Source organism: Schistocerca gregaria, chromosome 1 (genome assembly GCF_023897955.1).
Source record: "Schistocerca gregaria isolate iqSchGreg1 chromosome 1, iqSchGreg1.2, whole genome shotgun sequence".
Lineage (NCBI taxonomy): Eukaryota > Metazoa > Arthropoda > Insecta > Orthoptera > Acrididae > Schistocerca > Schistocerca gregaria.
In genome coordinates this window covers 743,335,250-743,352,021 of record NC_064920.1, presented here as the reverse complement: position 1 = coordinate 743,352,021, position 16,772 = coordinate 743,335,250, and positions in this window count along the sequence as shown.

Sequence of the window (16,772 nt, the reverse complement as noted above, 5' to 3'; positions counted from 1 at the left end):
GCTGGGCGGTTTAGCGGACCCATGTACTGCCATCTCGGAAAATCGGGCCATAATAGTGCTCAAGGTGGATTCTTGATACCATTCAGCAATGGATGTGCTCTGAGAAATAACGCCATTATCACCCCATATATAGTGCAGACTCATTGTCTCTGTGTCACCTTGCTGTTTAGCAGTGTGACTCAATTCGCAGCATAATACTGCACTGCATTTAATGGCGTTAAATCTCGGTTCTTCTAGGACTCTAAGGAGCTCGGTCTCCAAGACAGGAAGGCACGCCTCTAAAACCCCAACAGGGTTGCGAAACCTCCCTCCTGGATACTCAATTCTAGTGAACGAGATGCGTTCCTCAAAAGCCCTTGTAACCGCAGAGTATTCTAGACCGGTCATTATGCCATTATTCTGATCGAAATCATTATCGATAGGACGGGGAGTGCACTACCACTAACCACAGGATAATTACTATTACTATTGCTACCACTACTAGAACTAGGGTTCCATCCGGTTGAGGATGCGGCCTGCGATGGCACATCATCTACAGGGAGGGGTATGCAGCTAGGCACACGAATTTTGCGTTGGCGGCAGAGGTGAGCTGGTTCAGGAGGATGTGGTGACTGGTGCCTGGAGAAACTGGACTGCAGCAACGGCCCCCGGGGTGAGTTGCTTCCACTACCGGCCGGTGGGGTGGGAGAATATTGCATCTGTTGTTGTTCTTCGTCATCTCGTGCTGGTTGCGTTGCCCAGGGGCGCCAGAAGGTTTGAGGTGGTGTGGGGGGCAGAGCTGCTGCAGCTTCTGCTGCTGCTGCATCTCGTACAGCTCTGATAGGGGCTACATATGTCTCTGCGGATGTGTGCCCCCAATTCCTGCCCCCGCAACCACAGCTCTAGGTATACTGCCTACGCTGTGTGATATACCTGTAACATAAATAAGAAAAATATAAGTTTAATGATGTAGATTTATTATTTATTTAATGATGATGATGATGAGTGCCATACTCCTTTACAGAGCATAGGGGAGCCACGCCAGAGACCCCGCCACCTTACTAGGCAAGGTCTTAGTGGAGGTGGTTTGCCATTGCCCCTTTCTGACATATGAATTTAATTAAATTAAAAAAAGGTCTACGATAAACATATACTCGAATTTTCATGAATAACTGGAAAGCAACAAAAAGCACATGGTTTTGAGTATGTATTTAACCAGAAAATTTTGTTGTTGGTAAAAATATAGATACAGATATAGTATCTAATAATTTAGATATTCCGTTCAATGTGTTTCATTGTCTTTAAGAAATAATTACTGATAAACAATCAATAATAATATAACATAAATCATGTTTTATAACTGTAAAGATAAAACAAAAGTTAAATCTGTTCCAGTAGATGTGAAAATAATTTTATTTTGTGTCTAAAAAGTAAAAAAGTTGCTTATAGCCATTATTTGAATAGAAAAACCAGAAAAACAGGAAGATGAACAATTGTGGGAATTTATTCAATACAGAAAATTAAAAAGATTTAATTTGTTAAGTAATTTTCTGGGTAATGGTTTACAACATAATTATGTTCGAGAAGAAATTATTAATGAATTGCAAAAGGTAAAGGGGAAAAAATTTTAAAAGGAAAATAATGTTTCTTTTATTCTAGGTGATTTATGACAAGCTGATCAAGTAGAGATGAATTCTGGAAATTTAAAAGAATTTGAAAAATAAATAAAGGATATAAATATTTATTAACTGTTATTGATGTTTTCGATATTTGCTTGAGCTGTTCCAGTTAAGATTCAAACAATTAAAAATACAGTAGAAGTTTTTGAAAAAATTTAGTCCAAGAATTCCAATAAATTTGTAAACAAGTACTGGAAAAGAATTTTACAATAAAGCATATCAAGAACTTACGAAAAGTATAATAGTCACTATTCGTATTTTTACAGAGTTAAAAGCTCCTTTTGTTCAAAGATTTAAAAGAACACTAAACTAAAAAAAGTCGAAAAAATTTTTTCTTCATGTAAATTATCACTGTGTGAATATAATTTCTAAATTAATTGAAAATTACAATCACACACAACATATGACAATAAAAATGAAACATACAGAAGTTAAGGAAAGATTATGAAAAGTTTACCTCTCATAATTATAATAATAAAAATGAACCAAACTATAAAAAACGGATAAAGATAGAATTAGTAAATTAAATGGGACTTTTAAAAAATGGGCAATTGGTCAACAGAAATTTTTGAAATTATAAATCCTAATTACTATAACACAATTACATACAAATTACGAAATTTGAATGTGGAAGATATTAAAGGAAATTTTTAACAGTGAGCATTACAAAAAACAAATTTCCCATAACAGGATACCTTGTAGAGAAAGTTTTAAAAAAGAAAGATTGTAAGATTTTTGTTAAATGTTTAGCAGTTGACATTTCCCATAACAGTTGGATAAATAAAGAAATAATTTGTTATAAAAATCATCCACCTTAAAATATTTGTTTTTTGTTTTTCTAATGTTTTTGATACAATGAAAGGAAAAATAAAAGCAATCTGTCTTGAGGCCATGAGTGGTCTACCATAAAAAAGTTTTTATGATTATTGATGAAAACATAATAACTGATGTGAAACTACAGGTATTGTTGAAATTTTAGAATATGATAATCCTAAAATCATTCCCCTTATTAAATAAGCACACACATACTACGTTTATTAGTTATCTGGGTCTATACTCATTAATATTGAAATATAAACTCATTTCGTTAATGTGAATAATAAAATTTGAAAAAGTATTAATGAAACTATATGTATGTATTACAGAGATGTATCGAAGTCAACTAACTCATTTGGAAAATTTAAAAAATGAGTGTAGCCCACATGCAAAACTTATGGGAAATAATTGATACTACTACAAGAAAGAAACACAGAAATAAATGGATCATTAGCCTGTATTTTTCCTCAAAGTAACGATGAAAATTTAAGACTCACATTCGTTCTCTTAAAATTGCTTGATGGTGAGTGGAATATAATTATTATCTCATTACAACACCAAGAAAAAAATTTCAAAAATACTTATGTAGAATGGGAGATAGACAAATAAACTATGAAGAATGTTAAGACTTGATTATGATCACAATACATTAATTTATATCTAATAATAAATGAAACTTTGATAATTGTTTGTTATCATAGTTACTTCAGTACTTCGATGAATTAGGGATAAGAGGAATTAATTGTCTGTATAATTAGAATTCATCAATAAAAGTGAATATTTGAATTTAATATAAAATTCATAACGACTTTTATAAATATTTAATAAACTGAACACACTAGGTCTATCAATTTCAACCAATTCTGATTTACAATTCTCAGATAATTCTGGTTTACTTTTTATTACTAACTTTCACTCAAATATGAGAATGCACACTCTCTTCTTTAATATAAACTCAGCAAAATTTAATTTTATATACAATTCCATTCAATCAATGTTATATTTTCTATAACAAGCACCATTTATTAAATAAAAAATAATAAAGAAGTAAATATTAATAAAAATATTTTTTCGTCATGTATTAAAGCTTCCAAATCGCTATTTACTTAAATTTCAAAAATAATACTATTTCTTTTATTTCTTTTTCATTTATCATATTTTTAAATGGTATGAGAATTTTTAAAATCCAGTATTTATTTATTTAATAATGGAGAGTACTATTACTGTAATTTGTCCTTTGCTGAGAACAAGAAGGATAATAAATAACTAGATTGAAATACCAAAAAAAATTACCTTTGAATACAAGTTCTATTGACTGCATAAAAAAGAAATGACAAGAATATGGAAAAAAAGAATTTAGAACATGTAAAAGAAATTATTGAAATACATAAAGCAAAGTGTTATGTGGCAGTTGAATTTGTCTGTGGTAAATTTGTCTCGAGTGGGCATTTGAAAATACAACAAACTGATTCATCATGAAAAAATATCAAGAACCATTCATAATTAAATTTTACTTTATAATGTTTCTAATATTATAAACATCACTCATATATTCACTACAAAGTAATTAAAATTTTTAATTTTTAAATATTACCATAAATATGTAAATTACAATGTTTTAAATTCTTATAGTTTATCTTTTTCTCTTTTTCAGTATTTAGATTTAATTCTTTTACTTTGTAATTTAAATTTGGTAAATTAACTATTCTATTTCCTAATATCATTGGTGGTTAAAACAGATTTATTACATTCGACAGTATATATTCCCATTTATGAGACCTAATGATATTGACTTTTCTGTATTGTTTTATATAATCTGTAAAGTATTCTTATAACTGTTCGAAGGAATTTCTTTATATACTCAAGGTTTCTTAAACAATTTAGATTTTTTATATTCTTGATCCTCTACTCTACAAGAACAAAATTTGGTTTTTAAACAAAGGTTTTCTAATATAGTTATATCAGAATTTTCTTCTTCAATTTTCAATAAAACGTTTTTATTAATTCGTGGGAACCAATAAATATTATTTTCTTTATATTCGCAAATATCAAATTCCTTTGTCATTTATTTCATATCCATATAAAAATCATCTGTTCATAAATAATAGCAAAACAAATTTTTGTCCATATAAAACAAATCGATATTTTCTCCATATTTTGATTTCATAAGATTTAGTGTAAATCATTTAGTTTTATTTTTGAAAATCTAAGACATTCGTTCCAATAGGTTTATGAAATTTGATTTTTTCGTTAATTTTTAAAAATATTATTCAAAATCCTTGTTTGTCATTTTTCCCATTTCCGTATTGAATCAAATGCCTTTTTTTATACTAATCAGATTATTCGAAACACAGATACTGTTGTTATTTGTTAATTTTAACCCAAGCTTTAGACATGATTTAAAATTTCTATATTGTAAAACATTTTCTTTATTATTTAGTGTAGTTAATAATTCATTGACTCCTTCTGACGCCTAAAACAAATCTTTGTGTAAATCATTAAATTCTTTTGGATATTCGAGATCGACTTCCGTAATATATCCATTTTTATAATCACCTGGTGTATAGAGTATTTTTTTGGAATTATATATTTTAAATCTGACCACATGAAATATCTAAATAGTCCAACTATTTAAATTATTAGGGTTTAAATATGCTAGTTGATTACATTATTTTTGTTGATGAAAATTGTGCATATATTTTATTAGCTTTTACATATCTTTCAATACTTTGAAAAATTCCTGCTCAAATTCTTGTTTCTAATATTAGAGTCATATTGCAATCATTTAATAAATTTCGTTCGATTTTAATCATTTTTAACATTGAATACCTAGGTAACCCTAGGACAGAAAAATTCCAAGAAGCGTCTAGTTGATAAGAACAAAAACAAGTGATTTTTGGAAATATTTGCTAATGTTAAGATTTCAAATTTATTGTATAAATTAGTATGTCCTTCTACATTTTTATCTTAAATTCCGGTAAACTAATTTAGTATTTCGATGATTTTACTTTTATACAAGATTTATTAAGTCTCAAATAAAATTATTCTTTATTTAGATAATTTTGTTAATATACATTTTTCTTTACAACACATATATTCATGTAGCTAAACGCCTAGTTTAATAATTATGTCTAATAATTCACCTCCAATATATTTTCCTTGTCATCATCATCTTCATTTTCCCTCTATCCAGTATCTGTCAGGTTGAGTTATCAATGACATTACACCACTTTGTTCCGCCTTTGCACCATTTTACTTCCACAATTTGGTTCCATAACATGTTTCTCCTGCTCAAAGTAATCTTTATTGTATCCATACATCTTGTTATCTGTCTTCCTCTTGGCCTCTTACCCTCAATCAAGAAACTCCATCATTCTTCTTGCTATTCTTCCATCTCCCATCCTCGTCACATGCCGAGACCAGTTTAATCTAATCTTTTGCATTTTCTCAGGTAACTTCACCACTCCAATTTTCTTCCTAACATCTTAATTTTTCACTCTGTCTCTCCTCGTCTTCCCTGCATACTTCTCAGAAACTTCATTTCACTGAATTGTATGCTACTCTCCTCTTTTCTAGTAATAGTGCACGACTCTGAGTCGTAAATTAGTATGGGTGTGAAGATGTTACTATTTGATGATGATATTGTGGTGTGGGGAACAAGCTGTAAGAAGGTAAAAAAACAAATAGACTTCCTAGATGATAACGTCTAGAAATTTACTGTGGACAAAAGCTAAACCATGGTGTTAACTAAAGGGGATTGAGAGTGCAAAGACAAATTCATATTAAGGGGCGGGATATTGAAATAGTGGAAAACTTTAAATATTTAGGAAGTATATTAATGATAAATTCTTCTTTGGAGACAGAAATTAGCAAAAGAATACAACAGAGTAGTACATTTTTCCAGTGTGTGAGGGCCTGTTGTGGGGAAGGCAAGTGCCTTTGAGGCAGAAGCTGTTTCTCTAAGATTATCAGATACCTGACAGTAAAAATCTGAAAGTATTTGTTAATTTCAAAGTTACATCATTTTCAACTATTTTACTAAAGGAAATATAGTTTTGTTCAGTATTTGAAAGAGTGTAAGTATCTTTATTATCTACCCCTAATTCATTAATAAACAAATGGACATCCAATTTGTTAAATTATGAAGATAAAGTGGAGTAAAATTTCAATTTCTTACTATTAATATTATAATTTTCGTCTGTGGCCTCACTATATTACCCAGTTAAATGCAAAGATAATATCAGTTATACTTTTTTCCACCAGTTAATTTATTTCACAAATAAGATTTTTTTGAATTTCTAAAATTTATTTTATTTTCTTTAGTCATTATTATTGGATCATTTTGTTTGTATAATGTGTTAATTTATTTAGTTTTTTGTTTTAACGTTTTTGTAAATCTTTGTTGTTGTCGTTACTAACATATTCTATGGGGGGTTTATAATGTAAGTTAGAAAATTTTATATAATAACTAAAGGAAACTGGTAAATGTTTTTGATATTTACTATTATAAGCGTGATGAGAGTTTGGCTTACAAATAAATATTTTTAATAAATATTCAAAATCAGCATAAATTACAAAAGGTACACTTAATAAATTGTTATAACTCGTAAATTGACAATCTTTTTCGAGTTCTTTACTTTTTAATAACATAAAAATTAAAAAAATCCATCAAAACTATATTTTTTCTATATGTTCAGTTTTTTGTTTTAATAAATTTAGATAAGTCTTCTATCTAACAATAATGAGAGCTATTTTTATCTTGAATTGAAAGAATATTAATATGTTCTTCTTGTTTGATTTTTGTGTGGTAAAGAGGATATATGATAATTTTCTCATAAGCATAAACATTAATTGGATTTCTTCAAATTTTCCGGTCTCTGTTGACTGTAAAGGAATTTTTTTCTTTCTCAAAAATTTAGTGTTCCTAATCCAGTTTACTTATAATTGTAAACTCTAACCACATGATGTTTTCCACGAGTTAAAACAAATGCTATTGAATGTTTAATTTTTTTAAAATATTAATTAGAACTTTTTATCATAAATTATGAAGATAAATTGATACGCGAAGAATCAAAAACCAGATTATTTTTATTAATACATAATTCTAAATTATTTATAGTGTATCTAGCCCAATTCAGTTTCCTTGTTCGTATGTCTTCCATATCTATCATTTTATTTGATGACCTTTTGAAATAATCATTTAAAATTCTAGTACTTATTAAAAATTCTTTGTTTGACTTAAAATTATGTTCTTCTATTACTTTTGTCTCTTAAAATTACAATAAGGTCTTATATTAACTTTAACCGATCTTCTTTGTATTAAAATATTTTCGAATTTTGTAAATACTACTATTTTGATTTCTGTAAAACAAAAACCTGGTTCTAAAATATTATTAGTGTTCTTAGTTTCAATATATTAGATTCGAGTTTGTTCTGTTAATTTTTCTACTATTATATTCATTATAACCTTATTTCTAAAAAAACATAAACTGATAAATTTTTCTCTTAGCGTTTTGGTTTAATGTCTTGATAGTTATCTAATACAAGCTTATGAAAGTAATTATAATTCATTTTGTTACTATTATTTTTAATATTGTCTCTAATAATATAAGGATTATCACTTTCAAAAAATCAATTGATTGTTGAAGATCTGGGCGCAGTGGTTAGCACACTGGACTCGCATTCGGAAGGACGACAGTTCAATCCCGTCTCCAGCCATCCTGATTTAGGTTTTCTGTGATTTCCCTAAATCGTTTCAGGCAAATGCTGGGATGGTTTCTTTGAAAGGGCATGGCCGATTTCCTTCCCCATCCTTCCCTAACCCAAGCTTGTGCTCCGTCTCTACTTACCTCGTTGTCGACGGGACGTTAAACAACATGAACCTAACCTGTTAAGATCTGAATATTTTTTAAATTATTTCTTTTGCAAGTGTTTTGAATTTCGTTTTTTAGTTTTATTCTCCAATCCATTAACAGTATAACTGATATTATCTTTGCGTTTTTCAAATAAAATTTATAAAATTTGGAAAAAATTTCAAATTTTTTAATTTACAAATTGCTTGAAGTTCTTTTAATGTTTTATTGTCCAGTAGTTTATTATTAATATTACCCTTAGAAATTTCAATAGGATAGATTACATATTGGTTATTAAGCTTAGGTTTTTTATCTGTTTGTTTTTAAATTTCGTCTAGGTTTTTTATAGAATTATAAAGCGGTTCAATATCAATATCATTCTTCATTAAATGTTTAGTTATAATTTTAAGTAATTTTCGTTTTTTAACTTCACAATAGGCTTTTAAAATATCTAATTTACAATAATCGTGAAGATCATAACAAATGAATTTTTTTTCAAGATAGTTATTCCAGTCTGCCAATTTTTTTATTTTACCATTCATTTATTAAGAAAAAATAGACTTTTTCAAGCTATGTTTATGTTTAGAAACACAAAAATATTAAGAATTAAGGAATCAAAAAGTTAAAAACTTAAAGAATTTTAAAATTTAGTTTTTCTTCTAACTGTGTCAGAATTGATCATTGATAAAAATATTAAATCTAAAAATTATTGTTTTTGATATTGAGGAAAATTTAAATTTAGTTTTATTTCGATGTGATTGACTTGGGCCAGACATCTCGGATTGTAACTATCAATATCCACCTGAGAAAAAGTATGCAAGGTAGATATACTGTCCAGTTTTAATGTAAGAAGATTTCTAATTAAAACCAGAATTGCCTTGCAGTTTAGTCAGTGTCATCTTCATGTGTGCAAGAGTGCTTTCAACTGAAATGGTAAATGGTCTTAGAACAGCTTAAAAACAGTTGTAAGATTTATAGTATTCTCACAACCTTTATCAGACTATCATTGCAATTCTTGCAAAGCCACAATGAATTCTTCAAACCTTGCACCTCTTTAACGCCCGTGAGCTTAGGAAACTAGTTTGTCTTTCTCAGTATGTATCCCTTTTACAAAGCGATTTTCCTTTAAATGCATATCCATCAAATGAGAAAGAATTTACCTTGCAATGTGGGCAGTATGTTGTCAAGTCCACTTAAAGTGCGAAATCTGCAATCCATTCTGGGTGTTCTAATTTTCTTTCTGGCACTCCTTTTTCCTTAAAAAATTCAACAATAGCGATATTTTAATCAAAAACTCGTACCAGGCTTTTCAGTAACGTATAAAGTCTCCCTCTTTTTCATTTCCACTGAAAACTGGTGCACCTGAAATGGAATAATGCTTGTGACTTCAGAAATTTTACTATTCATGCCACCAATTTCTTCTGCTCCCTACCTTCAGATTTAGACAAAGTGCTTCTTGATGTACAGAACAAGGAATCCCATCTTTCGGTTGTTGTAATTTTTTGCTCTTTCGTTGCTACCTGTTTTTCTGCATGTTACTGCAATGTCATTTTGTAGCAAATAAGTGGTATGCATTGCTTAAGCGAATTGAGAATTATCTCCCACTCTTCTGTCATTCCCATTCATTTTAATGTATCATGATGATAAATCGCTAGACTTCCTCTTTTTCTGGTAACAGCCTGTGGACCTGTGAATGTCCTTCATACTACAACCAGTGAAGGATAAACAGTGCTTCTGTCCAAACTCAGAGCGTTGTCTGGACACCAAAATGCCATACCACAAAGTTAAATTAAATGTCAGACTGTTCCAGGTTCTTTTCAGGAGGACAAATCAAAGCCAAGTGACTGGCTGGGCCTTGGTCCGCACACAGCCCGCATATGCTGCACACGTGAAATTTGGCGTGCTGCAGATGGCCCTGCTCCACAGCTTACACTTGCCCCATGCATGTCGCCTTCTTCCCTCTCCTTGTCGATTTCCTACATCCCCCACCCTCTGTCCATCCCCTCCTCTATCCATCTCAACCTTTCCCCAACCACACTCATCAGCATATATAGCCCCTACAATACAGTTCAGTAAAGCAGGCCAAAACTACCCTTGCCACACACCTCTCATCCAGGGCAGGCTACACATCAGGAACTTAATCTCCTCCCAAACAGGCCACAAAGGCCCAACGGCACCGACTGCCTGCCATGGCATTCTCAGCCCGTAGGCGTCGCTGGATGCGGATGTGGAGGAGCATGTGGTCAGCACACTGCTCTCCTGACCATATGTCAGTTTCCGAGACTGGAGCCACTGCTTCATGAAGTAGCTCCTCAGTGTGCCTCACAAGGGCTGAGTGCACCTTGCTTATGAGCAGTGCTCGGTAGACTCGATGGTCACCCATCCAAGTGCTAATGACAGCACTTAACTTCGATGATCAGTCAGGAAACGGCGTTACGACTGCGACATGGCCGTAGGCACACATAGGGACTTAAAACACAATTATTATCTGCTGAAGTAAAGGCCGCCATACAAAGCAGGTTCAATAAGCAGGCTGATACTACTTCAACAGCTGTGATGCATGGGAGCCTACAATCAGGGCCCAGAAAACCATTTGTTGCCTCTGACACTTAGACTACACTGTAAAGCAGGTTGTTTTGGCAGGCATATACTGCTCCTATATGACATATTTGTTGTGCAGGGAAACCTGTATGCCAGGTGCTGAAGAAAGCGTTGGTTCCCACATCTCCACTCTTATTGGAAATGGGAGGTTGTAAGGCCTGCTGTTCTGTGCCTAATTTGGCTGAAAGTGATCTAGGAATTTAAGAAGAGATGCAGAAAAACACAACTACACTCTGCTTTACATATATAGGGTGTAATATTGTGTCAATATATTGCCCAAAACTGAGAAGCCAATAACAACACAACATTATTGCGCAATATTTATGCCCAGGGATGAATCACTTACAACTATGGCTTCATAGTAAACATGTCAGCGCTCGGTATTCTGAACTCACATTTATTGTAATTGAATTTCTTGCCTTGTAAACCATATACCGAAATTATGTAGAACGGGCAAAACAAGTCAGAGAACCTTTCTGTGAATATTTGAATGGAGATTCGTAAACCACAATTCAAACATTAGCAGTTCTGCTGATTGAAAGCTTTCATGATCTCATTTGTGTATTGTGACAACAGTTGCAAGATAAATAAATGGAACTGCTCACTGGATAGCTCTGATTTGTCAATTCTGAGAAGTGTTGCAAAAAAAAGGAAAATAAACATTTATACTTACTCTCACGACACTATGCTCTTCAGTTTCCTCTCCTGTTATGGACAAATACATATATGGCTTCTAATCGTCAATTAGGAGCTTTATTTCTTTAAAGTATCTCCCAGGGTAGCCGGCTGCGGTGGTCTCGCGGTTCTAGGCGCGCAGTCCGGAACCGTGCGACTGCTATGGTCGCAGGTTCGAAACCTGCCTTGGGCATGGATGTGTGTGATGTCCTTAGGTTAGTTAGGTTTAAGTAGTTCTAAGTTCTAGGGGACTGATGACCACAGTAGTTGAGTCCCATAGTACTCAGAGCCATTTCCCAGGGTTCTAGCCCACTTTCTGATATTTTGCATTTACATTTTTCGCCCTTCACAGACATCCATTCAGAGCAAATTAAATTTCTCTCTGTATCACGCAAACTGACACATATTGTACAATACAATCCTTGCATGGTACAATATACAACAAAATATATTGAAGTAGTGTCAGTATTTTAAAGTTTTACAGTTTTCTTCAAGATATGCAGAACCTGTCAATACCGATCTCGGTTGGTCAGTATTGTCGCACAGTAATCTTTATATGCTACAAATTTTCAGCATTTGAGCAGCCCTTAAGACTGACTGACAACACTACACCTCCGAGAGCATTTTCACCTTGTTCAAGTTGAGACTGCGTATGAAACAGCCGCTTTGTCATGGATGACAGATTCCCACCTATTCACAGGTTTGAAATTAGTGTTGAGAGACAGAAACTACATCTAAAAATGATCTTGCTACCTTGTTAAGACAGACTGGCATTACATTTAAAGTAAGGGATTGTTTCTGTGTATGTGGAATGTAGTTTCAATATGCACAAGACAAGAAGTGGTTGAGCTTTCGCTTATTGTGTAAGAAGTTTCAAATGTAGTGACTCTTAATCATCAGAGAATTTATTTACTACTTTGTATTGCTTGCTTCTGTTGGACGAGGATCAGCTTGGTTTTAGGAAAGGTAAAGGTACCAGAGAGTTAGTTCTGACGTTGCAGTTGATAAGGGAATCAAGGCTGTAGAAAAATCAGGACATGTTCGTAGGATATATTGACCTGAAATACGCGTTCGACAATGACAATGACGCAAGATGTTCAAAATTCTAAGAAAACTAGGGGTAAGTTGTTAGGAAAGACAGGTCATATAGACAATAAGACAGAAAAAGCGATATACCACGACGGAATTATCTCACTGTGACGAAAGCATGTAGATGTGGCGTACATGTACACACAAACAAATGATTACAATTTCAGAAAAATCGAATGATTTATCCGATAGAAAGAGCTTCACGAACCAATAATACATTGGTCCTTCTCTGGCCCTTTTGCAAGGTGTTATTCCGCTTAACATTGACTGACAAAGTTGTTGGATGTCCTTTTGAGTGATTTTGTGCCAAATTCTGCCCAATTGGCGAATTAGATCGTCAAAATCCCAAGCTGATAACAGGGCCTTGACAGTAAGGCTCCAAATATTTTCAGTTTGGGAGAGATCTGGCTACCATGACGGCCAATGTAGGGTTTGACAAGCACCAAGACATGCAGTAGGCGACCTCGCCATTTGCTGGTAGGTGTTATCTTGCTGAAATATAAGCCCAGATATCCTGCTAAGAAAATACATGGGACCCTAGACCATCACTCCTGTCTGTCGCGTTATATGGTGGTTCACAGCCAGGCTGGTATCCCAGCACTGTCCGGGGCGTCTACAGGCACATCTCACATGGAATCTAATTGACGGGAGCACATTTATCTTCAGTGACGACTCCCACTTCAAACTGATCTCTGCCAGCCACTGAAGACTTGTCTGGAAACGCCCCAAGCAGAGGTGGGATACCATCCTGTCTGTCGTCTGGCATACAATCTGACAACTAAGAGTGATGGTCTGGGATGCCATTTCTTTTAACAGCACTACCCGTTTGTTTGTCATCTGCAGCACTCTTGCAGCACAGCCGTATATCAACAATATTCTATGGCCTCCATGGCAACCCATTCTGGACTTACATTTCACCAAGACAACGCTTGCCTGCAGACAGTGAGATTTTCTACGGTTTATCTTCGTACTTTCCAAAACCTACCTGTGCCAGCAGCGTCGCCAGATCTCTCTCCAATCGAGAACGTTTGGAGTATTATTGACAGTGCCCTCCAACCAGGTCAGGATTTTGACGATTTAGTGTGCCAGTTCGTCAGAATTTGGCATGATTTCCATCGGGACATATGGTAAATTTTTCAATCAATGCAACACCAAACAACTGCTTGCATAAGGGTCTGAAGTGGACCAATGCATTATTGATTTACTCAGTTTGTGAAGCTCTTCCTCTTGAATAAATCATCCTACTTTACTGAAATTATAATCATTTGTTTGTTCATACAAGTACATCACGTCTACAGATTCGGATAATTCTTTCATGGTGCATCATTTTATCTGTCTTAGAGTTTACACTATGTATATGAACCAAGAGGGAAGAAAAAGACTGGAAAATACCAAGAATGAAATACTCAGATTAAAAAGGACATGAGACAGGGATGTAATCTTTAGCCAATAGTGTTCAATCTATACAACAAAGGAGGGGTAGTGGAAATAAAATAAATGTTCAAGAGTGCGATTAAAATTCAGTGAGAAAGGATATCAGTGATAAGATCAGCTGACGACATTGCAAGTCTCAGTGAAAGTGAATTACAGGATATGTGCAATGGAACAAACTGTCTAATGGGTAAAGCACATGGACTGAGTAAAGCAAAGAAAGATGGAAGAAATGAAAAGCATCAGAAATACCTGTAAGAACAACGAGAAACTTATCATCAGAATTGAACATCACGAAGTAGATGAAGTTAAGAAATTCTGCTATGGAGGAAGAAATATAACCCATGATGGACGGAGCAAGGAAGACATAAAAAGCAGACTAGCACAAGCAAAGATGAATTTATGACCAAGAGAAGTCTACTAATATCAAACATACGTCTTAATTAAAGAAAGAAATTTCTGGGACAATACATTTAGAGCATAGCATTGTGCACTAGTGAAACATGAACTGTGGGAAACTGGAACAGAAGAAAATCGAAATGTTTGAGATTTCTTCCTACAGACGAATGTTGAAAATTAGGTGGACTGAAAACGTAAGGAATGAGGGTGTCTCTGCAGAATCGACGAGGAAAGGAATATATGTAAAACACTGACAATAAAATGAAACGTGATGGTAGGACATCTTTTAAGACATCAGGGAATAACTTCCATGGTCCTACAGAGAGCTGTATATAGTAAAAAATGTAAAGGAAAACAGAGACTGAAATACAGCCAGCAAATAATTGCAAATTTAGGTTGGTGTTGCTACTCTGAGATAGAAACATTGGCACAGGAGAGGAATTCGAGGCGAGTTGCATCAAAATAGTCAGGAGACTGTCGACTCAAAAAAATTGCTTGCATCGCTTCTTTGCAGCCAGAGTTTAGAGTGATTCCGTTACATATTGCTTAAACTGCAAAGAATAGAGGGAATTCTGCTCCTGTACCATGAAGTGAATAAACTAAGAGTTTCATTAAGTATGAATGCAGCCTACTGATTTATAGCCTGCGAGTTTAAGCTTCTCCTTAACTTTAAAATGGTAGTCTCTGAACTGATTAGCCTATCAAATTTTTCGCTGAAATAAAGTGTTTAAGAAGCAGAAAAAGGAAAAAGGAAAATTCTGATTTAATTCTGTTCAGGAGAGCTAGCTGAACGGTAACAAATAAATACCCTGCTCATAGTTATAGTTGGTGGGGACTTCAACCTTCCCTCGATATGTTGGCAAAAATACTTGTTCAAAACCAGTGGTAGACAGAAAACATCTTCCGAGATTGTCCTAAATGCTTTCTCCGGAAATTATTTCGAGCAGTTAGTCCATGAACCCACACGAATTGTAAATGGGTGCGAAAACACACTTGCCCTCCTAGCCACAAACAATCCAGAGCTATTAGAGAGCATCATGACTGATACAGGGATTAGTGATCGCAAGATCGTTGTAGCTAGGCTCAATACCGTTCCTTCCACATCCACCAGAAACAAACACAAAATAATTTTATTTAAAAAAGCGGATAAAGTGTCACTAGAAGCCTTCCTAAGAGGCAATCTCCACTCCTTCCGAACTGACTATGCAAATGTAGACGAGATGAGCCTCAAATTCAAAGATATAGTAGCAACAGAGATTCATACCTCATAAATTGGTAAGAGATGGAACTGATCCCCCATGGTACACAAAACAGGTCCGAACGCTGTTGCAGAGGCAACGGAAAAAGCATGTGAAGTTCAGAAGAACGCGAAATCCTGAAGATTGGCTAAAATTTACAGACGCGCGACATTTGGCACGGACTTCAATGCGAGATGCCTTTAATAGGTTCCACAACGAAACATTGTCTCGAAATTTCGTAGAAAATCCGAAGAAATTCTGGTCGTATGTAAAGTGCACAAGCGGCAAGACGCAGTCAATACCTTCGCTGCGCAGTGCCGATGGTACTGTTACCGACGATTGTGCCGCTAAAGCGGAGTTATTGAACGCAGTCTTCCGAAATTCCTTCACCAGGGAAGACGAATGAAATATTCCAGAATTTGAAACACGAACAGCTGCTATCATGAGTTTCTTAGAAGTAGATTCCTTAGGGGTTGCGAAGCAACTCAAATCGCTTGATATGGGCAAGTCTTCAGGTCCAGATTGTATACCGATTAGGTTCCTTTCAGATTACGCTGATACAATAGCTCCCTACTTAGCAATCATATACAACCGCTCGCTCACCGATAGATCTGTACCTGCAGATTGGAAAATTGCGCACGTCGCACCAGTGTTTAAGAAGGGTAGTTGGAGTAATCCATCGAACTACAGACCTATGTCATTGACGTCGGTTTGCAGTAGGGTTTTGGAGCATATACTGTATCAAACATTATGAATCACCTCGAAGGGAACGATGTATTGATACGTAATCAGCATGGTTTCAGAAAACATCGTTCTTGTGCAACGCAGCTAGCTCTTTATTCGCACGAAGTAATGGCCGCTATCGACAGGGGATCTCAGGTTGATTCCGTATTTCTGGATTTCTGGAAAGCTTTTGACACCGTTCCTCACAAGCGACTTCTAATGAAGCTCCGGGCCTATGGGGTATCGTCTCAGTTGTGCGGCTGTATTCGTGATTTCCTGCCAGGAAGTTC